This window comes from Podarcis gaigeae, assembly GCF_964106915.1.
Source record: "Podarcis gaigeae genome assembly, chromosome: 7".
In the NCBI taxonomy this organism is placed as follows: Eukaryota; Metazoa; Chordata; class Lepidosauria; order Squamata; family Lacertidae; genus Podarcis; species Podarcis gaigeae.
Genome location: NC_139683.1, coordinates 24,766 through 35,821, shown reverse-complemented (window position 1 = coordinate 35,821; position 11,056 = coordinate 24,766).

Below are 11,056 nucleotides of genomic sequence, written 5' to 3'. Positions count from 1 at the left end.
TGAATTCCTGCTCTGAAAAGGAGGAGGAGGAAGAAACTTCGCCGGAAGAAGGGAGAAGAGGAGGTGAAGGAAAAGTCAGCTGCAGGCATGAAGGTAAAAGGGGAAAAATAGAAATATACACATAACACTTAAAAACATTTTGAAGCAACCCCAGTCCTGATACATCACACCGACCCCCCCTAACCAGCACAGGAAAAATACAGGAAAGTGTTTTTATTTCTTTGATTGGCTTCCCCCACGTTGGTGAGGTTTGTCTCCTTTTCCTTTTCTTGTTAGGCCATCTAAAGGGGACAAAGCAATGGGTTGGAAACTGAATTGCTTCAGAGGAACCATTGCTTTAAGCAGGTACCATCTTTTTCGCTCCCTACTCGTGTAAGCAGCTCCTCTCCCACTTTCCTGCTTCCAAGCGGAGGGAAGCTGGTGCAGTTGCGAGCGGAGGATCCAGGGCTCCGCTTCCTTCCCTCCTCCGTGGTTGCTTGGAAAGGGTGCAGGGGAGAAAGAGGGCAGGAAAGAGAGGCCGGGCAGGAAGACACAACCCCCCTTGGACCACTGGAAAGTCCACCGCAGCCTCCCCAGATTTCCTCGGAGACGGCCAGGCTCATCTCGATGGCCAGAAGGGCTGGAAACTTGCATGGGCTGTTGATTTCAAGAGGAAAAGCTGCGCCCACGGGAAAGACATCCTCCCAGGTTCCTGGACACAAGCCACGCTTGAGAGTCACACAGGTTCCAGGGGTGGCATTGGCAGCTGGAGGAGCAGCCTGGTGAGAGAGCAGGTCCTGGGTTCAAGCTGGAGATCAGCTCTTTTGTGGGGGCCTCAAACAACCCTTGGGCTGCAAGGGGAATTCCCCCGCCCTTAATTCAGGATGCTGCAGTCTACAGCTGCTGGGGCTGCCTGCCCTTTCCCCTGAGCCGAAAAAGCACCTTCAAGAGGGGGATGGGAGGTGACACAGTCGTCTTCCAGATGTGCAAAGAACCACACTCAACGGGACAGCCAGCCTCACACCCAGATCCGTAGCATAAATGGGAACCTGGGAAGCTGCCTTATAGGGAGTCGGACCCACCACTCCATCTAGCTTAGTAATGTCAACACTGACTGGCAGCACTTTGCCAGAGTTTCAGGCCTGGAGAAGCCGTGGATTGAGCGTGCGGTGTTCTGCAGGCAAAGCCACTGAGGTTACAGCTGTTCCCAGTGGCGTAGCGTGGGGGGTGCAAGGGGTGCCAGCCGCACCGGGCGCAACATTTTTGGGGGCGCACTCGGAGCTCTCTGCCCCTACCTGGTCCTGGTGGCTCACTCTCTCTCTCACAGTGCTGGCTGCGAAGGAAAGGACGAGGCTGCGCGCTCCCCAGCCCAGTCGCCGCCTTCTGCGCGCACACTCGCTTGCAGCTAGAAGCCCTGCAGAAAAGGCCGTCGGGTGCAGGAGCGGCGCCTACGTCGCGCTTCCCGGAGGGGGCGCATCGCCCGGCATTGGCGCGCGTTTGGGCGGGCTGCGGAGGGCGCGAGCGCTGCGTGCGCCCCAGGAGACCGGCGAGGGTGGGAAAGCGGGCGGCTCGCTCCTCCCGCGCGCCGAAGGGGCTTTTTTGGCGGTTCCCCCGCTGCTACGAAGTCCTAAGCAACGAGAAGGAAAGCGCCTCATGAGCATAGCACTGGAGGGCGAGTCTCAACTTTTCTGGACGAGCACTCAATGTGTTGCAGATATTAAGCATAAGAATCGCTCCTCATTGTCCACACCCATAAAAATATTCATTTATTTTTTTATAAATATTTTATTAAATTTTCAAATACATAATACAAGATCCCTACACCAAAAAGCCAGAACCAAAATACCAAAGAGCCATATAGAAAGAAAGAAATAAAAAAGAAAAAAGAAAAGAGAGAAAAATATAACCAACCATTCAGTACAACTTTTCTTATATAACTGATTGGACTTCCTCACATCTCCTTACCCTGCATTATTTATAATAAGAATGTCAGCAAATTATTACCTTGTTTCATACCTTATTTTGTACTTTCCAAATATTATACTTCTAAATTTAAAACAATTTTTATCAATTGCTCAAGTGTTGCTCGGATATCTTTTTATGCTGACAGACCTATGCAGTTGTCCAAACTTTCTTGATCAGCCAGTCATTTTAATTATTATTTTAATTTTTTGTAGTCTATGTTTTTATTGTATATACTGTAATATGCTGCCTTGATATTTTATTTAAGTTGGCAGCAAGCAAATATTATAATGAATAAATGTCAGAGCCACCCGAGGTCCCAGCTCACAAGAGACCAAAGTCCAGTCCAAGTTATATACAAAAGGTTTTATTGAAGAACATTGTTGTCGTTACATCCAAGCTCCGTGGCTCCGCATCTGTTACCCTTAGATGTTTGAAGTCCCCTCTGAGTCAGTCCCGCCCCTGCACCAGCTTAAGAGGCTTGTACTGCTCCACCTTTTCCTCTCTTTCCTTTTCCGCAGGGTCTTCCTGCCCCCCTGTGCTCCCTCCCTCCGGGACTCCCCCGAGGCTGAGTCTTCTGACGCCTGCTCCCCCCTCCTTCGTGCTTTGGGACCAGGCTCCTCCTCAGGGCTCTCCTCATTTCCGCGCGCCTCCACATTTGAACTTGGCGCGCGTACGTTGCCTCTGACCTTCCTTTCGACCGTTACGCTACTCTCGGTACTACACTCCTCCCCTTCCGGCAGGACGTTTTGCTCCGAACTCCTTCCCCTCTCTGCTTCCTTTTCTGCTCTTTCTGACACACTGGCAACTCCACCCCCTTCACTCCGTTCCGACGGAGAGGCCGGTCCCGATCTCCAGCCCCCACTGGGGATTCCCCCTTCGTTCCCCTGCTTCTGACTGCCTCCCTCTCTACTGCCCCTTGGCCTGACCAGGGGGCCTCCCTTTTGGGAATCCTCGGATTCACTTGACGGACTCACTGACAACCTCGGGTCGTCGTCGTCCTCTTCCTCGTCGCCCTGGGACCCCTCCCCCTCGCTCTCTGTCCCTGAAACCCTGACATCCATCCCCCCCTCGAAGCCCCCCCTTCCCCCCTCCCGCCCATCGGGTGCAGGTTGTAGGAGCTGCAGCTCTTCGGAGGTGGATGCAGGATACAGGTTGTGTACCTCCATATCCTCTGCTTGCAGTTCGGTGTATGAGTGTTCGAATTCGGGTTCTTGACCCAAAGTGTTCTCTTCTCCCTCTTCCATTGGTACCTCGTCTGGTGCTGCCGGCCAAGGTCCCGTCAGCCATTTCCTGCGCCAGTCCTCCTCTGGTTGCTCGTCCCACCAATAAGAGGTTTCTGTGTCCACCCCTGAGCACGATCCCCTGGGCGGGCTAGATTCTGGCGTTCTCTCCTCGGCTGAAGAAAAACCCCGGAAAGTACTGTCTGAGAGTGTGGGCGTAAAGAGCCAGTCATCAAAGTACTCGGCTGGCATGGGTCTATGCGGGAAAAGGGCATGGAACTCGTCTTTTAGAAGAGGTTCGTCTAAAGCGTAGCCCGGCACCCAACCGTTGGCACTGGCTGGAGTGCCCTCTGTGGCTAGAAAGTATTCTACCCCCTCTTCCCCCCATCTCGAGTCCAGGATTTCTGTGACCTCGTTGAGTGGTTCGGCCCTAGGCGCCCTCTCCCTCTCCTGTGACGTAGTGTGTAGTTGCGGGACTGTTTCAGACTCCTGAAACCTGTGCGGTGCCTTGTAGGGGGTGAGCACCGACCTATGAAATACCGGATGCACTCTGGAACCTTCGGGGAGGGCTAGTCGAAAGGCTACAGGGTTGATCTTAGCCTCCACCTGGTACGGCCCTAACTGCCTGTGCCCTAGCTTCTTCTTGGCCAACGACTTGGCTGGCATCGCTTGGGCCGCTAACCACACCCAGTCCCCCACCTGGATCTCCTCCCCCGCTCTCCTGTTTTTGTCTGCCTGCACCTTATATGCTTGCTTGGCCAGCTCCAAATGTCTCCGCAACTCTTCGTGCACCTCCTGCAGCTCCGCTGCAAACTGGTCGGCTTCTTGCGGCACCCCCTCTCTCGGTGCCCCGAACCCCGGGAAGGTTCTGGGATGACGACCGTTGTTCGCGAAGAACGGCGTCACCCCCGTGGACGCGTGCTTCGTGTTGTTATAGGCAAACTCTGCCATCGGCAGGTAGTCCACCCAAGCTGCGGGTCGCTGATTGGCGTAACATCTCAGGTACTGCTGCATGATCGCGTTGACCCTCTCAGCTTGGCCGTTGGTCTGTGGGTGTCTCGCCGACGTAAGGTTGATCTTGACGTTCAGGATACCTAAAAGCTTCTGCCAAAAATTGGAAACAAACTGGCGCCCCCTGTCGGACAGGATGGACTGCGGCAGCCCATGCACCTTGAACACGTGATCAATGAAGAGTTTGGCAGTCTGTTCCGCCGTCGCCACCTTTGCGCACGGAATGAAGTGCGCCATCTTGGTGAACAGGTCCACAACCACCAGTACCGCCGTCTTCCCTCTGGAGCTGGGCAGGTCAGTAACGAAGTCCAGGGCTACCCTCTCCCACGGTTGCTGTGGCGTTTCCAGCGGTTCCAACAGCCCCGCTGGCTTCTGGTGTACTGGCTTGAACCTCTGACAAGTGTCACACCTGGCGACGTAATCCGCTACCTCTCCGCGCATCCGGGGCCACCAAAAGTCCCTTGCCACCAGTTCTATTGTCTTCTCCTTACCGAAGTGGCCAGCACTGGGGGCGTCGTGCAACTGCTGCAGAACCTTTGCGCGAAGCTCGTCGCTTGGCACGTAGAGGGCACCTTTGCGAGTTAGCAGTCCGTCGCGTAGTTGGAACTCTTCGCCACTCTGCACACCTCTGCGCAACTCCTCCATTTTGGACTGTGTGAACTGATCCACTTGCAACGCGCGTCGCACCGCGTCCAGATCTACTGTGATGGCAGCGCACGACCACGCCTGCGGTGCGAAAATGTGCTTGGCTGCTACTGGCACCGCTTCATCGAGATATTGCGGTTTCCTGAATAGCGCATCGGCTATAACGTTGGAATCTCCTGGGATGTACTCTATCCGAAAGTCGAAATCCGCGAAGAATTCCGCCCAGCGCATGTGTCTCTGGCTTTGGAGCTTCGCCGTGCGCCAATACTCTAGGTTCTTGTGATCCGTGCGGACCTGTACTGTGTGCTTGGCTCCTATGAGGAAGTGTCGCCACGCTTTGAAAGCTGCGTGAATGGCTAACAGCTCCCTGTCCCATATGGTGTAGTTTTGCTCCGCCTTGCTGAGCTTTCGGGAGTAAAAGGCACCGGGTCTCCAGTTTCCATGTGGATCTTCTTGCAGGAGTACGGCTCCAACCGCTCTGTCTGACGCGTCGGTCTCCACTCGCATGGGCCTGCCTGGATTCACGTGCAGCAGCTGCTCCTCGGAGGCGAAAAGGCTTTTAAGCTTCCGAAAAGAGCGCTCCGCCTGTTCCGTCCACACGAACCTCTTCTTCTTGGAACTCAGAGTGTCCGTGATCGCTGCCGTCTCCTTTGCAAAACCTCTGATGAATTTGCGGTAGAAGTTGGCGAAGCCGATGAATCTCTGGACTTCCTTCCGATTGCGTGGGCTCTTCCAGTCCAACACCGCGCGGACCTTGACGCTGTCCATGGCGAGCCCCTTGTCGGACAGCTTGTAGCCTAGGAAATCCACCTCCGTCACATCAAACTGGCACTTCTCTAACTTGGCGTAGAGCCTGTTCTCCCGTAGTCTCTGCAGGACTTCTTTTACGTCCTTCTCATGGGCCTCTTCCGTTTCCGAAAAGATCAGGATGTCGTCGAGGAAACACACACATTTCTTGTAGAGAAGTCCCGCTAGCACGTGATGCATAAAGGCTTGGAAGACGTGAGATCCATTTTGGAGACCAAACGGCATAACTCTGTATTCATACGTGCCCAGAGGCGTGAACATGGCCGTCTTCCACTCATCGCCCTCCCGGATGCGTATGAGGTTATACGCTCCACGCAGATCCAATTTGGTGAAGATCTTCCCCTTCCTCACGGTTGCTAGGAGATCATCTATCTTGGGCATGGGGAAGGCCTTGGGCTTGGTCATACTGTTTATGAACCTATAGTCCACAATGAGTCTTTTTTGGGGCGTGTCCTTCTTCTTTACAAAGAACACAGGACTGCCCCCCACTGCTTTCGATTCCCGGATGAATCCACGCTTCAAATTGTGCTCTATGAACTCCCTGAGCTCTTGCATCTCGTCCTCAGACATGGAATACAGTTTTGCAGTCGGCAACTGCGCCCCCGGCACCAGGTCGATGGCACAATCATAAGGTCTGTGGGGCGGCAACTGGTCAGCTTCCTTCTCGCAGAAAACCTCCAGGAACCCTTCGTACTTGCTAGGTACTGCCTGCACCATGCCAAGTCGCAGCTGCTGCTCAGCCCCCTCCTCCTGGCAGGACTGGATGCAATTTTGAGCACAGTACGATGAGCAAAAGGTGATCTGGCGTTGGTACCACGCTACAGCAGGACTGTGTCTCTCCAGCCAACTCATGCCTAATACTATAGGCGTGTCAGACAGGTGGGTGACATTGAAGCTAATGACTTCTCGGTGATCTCCTATCCGCATCACCATGGGAGGTGTCTGTTGCACAACTTGCCCTCCAAGCAATTTCCTGCCATCCACCGTGACTACGTTCAGAGGCGTTGTGGCGGGCAGAAGCGCTATGCGATGCTGCTTGACGAATTGCATCCCCACGAAATCGGCGTTGCTCCCAGAATCGATCGTGATGGGCACTTCTAGGGTGGTCCCATTTGGCAACTGAAGTGTTGCGGTGAGCTGCACCGCTGGCTTGGGTGGTAAAGGGTCTGTGGGTTGCAAAGACGCTGGGGACTGTTCTATAGATCCGCCTGGCTGAGCCCCAGCATTCGTGCTTACAGCCAGGCACTTTCGTTTCCCTGAGGCTCCTCTTCTTGGATCACTTCTGCTGCTACCGTTGCTAAAGCTGCAGTGTGTTTCTGGAGCCTCTGGGGGCACTCTTTCGCCATGTGCAGTGCACTGTCGCAAATGTAACACTTCCTGGTCCCTCTAGGAGGCTTCGCCTTTACTGCACCGGAAGCTGGGGCTCTGGCTGTTGCTTGAGCCTTAGCACCACCAAGTTCCATCGGCTCCTCCCCCTGCCTCCCCAGCGGCGAGGGATGTGACTGACTGAACTCCCTGGGGATGAAAGAAGACGTCCTCGCTGGTGGACGCACCTGACGTTCTTCCTCATTGTGCCAAGGACGTCCCTCGTGACGTATCCCAATCGCCAGAGCCCTCTGCACCACCTCCTCCAGGGTCTGAGGTCTGTCTCCCCTGGCAAGTTCGTCCTTTACGGGACCGCTGAGACCCTCCCAGAACAAATCCCTCACAGGTGTGCAGTCTTTCTCCCAGCGTAACGCAGTCAGTAAAGCAAAAAATCTGGAATGGTACTGACGCACAGTGGCTTTGCCTTGCCGCAGTCCAAATATCTCCCTGCGTGCAAGATCCAAATCTACGGTTGACTGGAAGCAGGCATCCATCGCTTTAATGAATTCATCAGAATCGCGGCGGGCAGGGCCATCTTCACGCCACAAATTGCGCAACCAGTCTCTGGCCGCCCCATACAAGTGAGAAACAATAAACCCCACTTTCTCCTCCTCATCTCTAAAGTCATGACGAAGCAAGTGCAATGCATACAAAACGTCTGCTCTGAAACTGGGGTAGCGCTTCAGGTTCCCATCGAAGTGGGTGACTAGGCTGCCCCCCCGCCTTCCAAGTCCAATTCCCTCTGATCTGGACCCTGGGAACCCTTCCCTGCTTGCACGCTCCCACCTTGTTTGCAGGTCTTGGCAGCGCTTCTCCATTTCGTCATGCTTCTTCTGAGACGCAAGGACTGCAGCGGTGAGTTCGGAAACTGTAGTTCGCAGTGCTGTCAGCTGATCCTCCGCACTCATGGCTGTCACCATTTGTGAGCTTTGCAAAAAAAAAAATTGCGTTCTTTGAGAGGGGACTTACTGTCAGAGCCACCCGAGGTCCCAGCTCACAAGAGACCAAAGTCCAGTCCAAGTTATATACAAAAGGTTTTATTGAAGAACATTGTTGTCGTTACATCCAAGCTCCGTGGCTCCGCATCTGTTACCCTTAGATGTTTGAAGTCCCCTCTGAGTCAGTCCCGCCCCTGCACCAGCTTAAGAGGCTTGTACTGCTCCACCTTTTCCTCTCTTTCCTTTTCCGCAGGGTCTTCCTGCCCCCCTGTGCTCCCTCCCTCCGGGACTCCCCCGAGGCTGAGTCTTCTGACGCCTGCTCCCCCCTCCTTCGTGCTTTGGGACCAGGCTCCTCCTCAGGGCTCTCCTCATTTCCGCGCGCCTCCACATTTGAACTTGGCGCGCGTACGTTGCCTCTGACCTTCCTTTCGACCGTTACGCTACTCTCGGTACTACACTCCTCCCCTTCCGGCAGGACGTTTTGCTCCGAACTCCTTCCCCTCTCTGCTTCCTTTTCTGCTCTTTCTGACACACTGGCAACTCCACCCCCTTCACTCCGTTCCGACGGAGAGGCCGGTCCCGATCTCCAGCCCCCACTGGGGATTCCCCCTTCGTTCCCCTGCTTCTGACTGCCTCCCTCTCTACTGCCCCTTGGCCTGACCAGGGGGCCTCCCTTTTGGGAATCCTCGGATTCACTTGACGGACTCACTGACAACTTCGGGTCGTCGTCGTCCTCTTCCTCGTCGCCCTGGGACCCCTCCCCCTCGCTCTCTGTCCCTGAAACCCTGACAATAAATATGACATTGCATGAAATAAAGCAACTTAAAACAATATGGTAGAAAATAATATATGTATGGTTTAATAATAAGAGTAAATCATTAGTTTAAAAAGGGCAATTGCATTAACAAAGCAATCAAAGTCACTAACATTGTTAAAACAGTCTCCAAAAGCCCTCACCCCATCTAGTTGTGAAATAGAAGTTATAAATTCACAAACATATCCGCAGGTTGGAATAAAGCTCACAGTTACCAGGCTGGGGCAATACGTATTATGCTCTTTGCCTAAGCAGAGCAGAACGGACTAGCCAGCAGGTTGCAGGAAGGAGTGTGAGGAGACAGAAAATTATTCTCTATACACTCTATATTGATCAGGAACTGAACCAGGAGATGGACTTTCCCATCTTTAGCATTAATGCCATTCTTAATGTGGCCCCAAGACTATGAATTGCCAAAATCAAGCGGGAATGAGACTAATGTAACAGGGACCCTTGCTTGATCACAAGGCAACTGTGACACACAGCAGCGCTGATTTTCCAAAACATGCCATGGTTTCTCCTTTGTTTTGGTTTCATGGCTGTTGCTTCTTAGTAGATAAGGTAGATAAGATCTCATAATGCTGACAACCTTGGGTTACCTTCCAATCATATCATCCTGAAGGATGCCAAGGTCTCACGTAACCAGCAGCGAAGTTGACTAAGCGGCACAAAAGTGACAGAGAGATACACATGCCATCTATTTCATGGCTGCTGTACTGTGTGCTTGAAGTTCGCTGTAGTTTCAGATTCTAGAGGCCTAGCAAGGTCCATTTTAACAACTTTCAACTGCATATGTTTAGGACCCAGCTGTAACAAGATACATAGTGAGCTTCCTGACCTTTTGGCATAGTGTGCATGCTCGTCTTTCTAATTACTCCTTGCTGAACATCTGCCCAGGAATGCTGTTGAGTCTTGAATAATTTTCCATCACCTCTCTGCACCACTCATATTTCACCTGTTCTCTGCTGTGTTGTGCCCCTAGCTGTACAGATGGAATTGGACTGAATTAGGGAAGTCCCAGGACATAACATGATCCTGGGTGATCATACCATCAAACAGTGTCATTCATTTAAGTACATAGGGCTTAATTTTTGCAAAAATGCTTTTATGGCATGTTCATTTTGAGGCAATTAAAATTTAGTTTTCGATCACCCACTGTGGTGGATGACCCTTGCAGTGGCGTAGCGTGGGGGTGCAGGGGGGCCGGCCGCACTGGGCGCAACATCTGGGGGTTAGGGGGCGCAAATCCATGGGTTAGGGGGCGCAAATTGCTTGCCTTGCCCCGGGTGCTGACAACCCACGCTACGCCACTGGCTGTTCCCTTTAAAAACAAACTAAGATGGTAGTCCCATCTGCCTCTTCTCCAACGTAAATCAGAGCCAGGGCACACGATATCCGTTTGGGGCATCTGAAAGTATGAAAATGGGCTTATAGATCTTGAGTTTCTGACACTGCTCAACCGCATACTCAGTCAAATGTGGGTGCCAAACAAATGAACTTTGTGGTTAACCCAGAAGCCTGTCTCTTTCTCTAGAACGTGCCTGATGGGCGTTTGCGCTACCTTGCTTGGTTCTCCCGGCCTGATGCGTTTTGGGGCTTGGCTGGTCCTGGAGGATTGCAGTTGCTCTGGCCATTTCTCCGGCTCATCCTCGAAACAGCTTGGAGGGATCTCCTGTAAGTCCCACTTCCTCTGGCAGTAGTAATGACCACACGGGGTCACTGTTTATTTTCCTATTGAGGTCTATTCCAGTACTGGCCACACGAGGGCACTGTTTATTTTCCTATTGAGGTCTATTCCAGTTCTTGCCACACGAGGGCACTGTTTATTTTCCTATTGAGGTCTATTCCAGTACTGGCCACACGAGGGCACTGTTTATTTTCCTATTGAGGTCTATTCCAGTCCTGGCCACACGAGGGCACTGTTTATTTTCCTATTGAGGTCTATTCCAGTCCTGGCCACACGAGGGCACTGTTTATTTTCCTATCTATGTCTATTCCAGCACTGGCCACACGAGGCGTGGGGGGAAGCCAATCAAAGAAATAAAAGAAAAAGAAATAAAAACACTTTCCTGTATTTTTACTATGCTGGTTACGGGGGGTCGGTGTGATGTATCAGGACTGGGGTTGTTTAAAAATGTTTTTAAGTGTGTTACGGAAAATTCCGGGTGCGGAGTTGCCCTGCCACCCAGCTCGTCGGACCGAGTCCGCGGGTCCTAGCGGAAGAAATGAGTTCAGCCGGAGACGGAGCAAGATGCGGAGATCCGAGTTTATTGGCCAACAGGTTCAAGGCGAGATTGAACCCCGAGAATGGG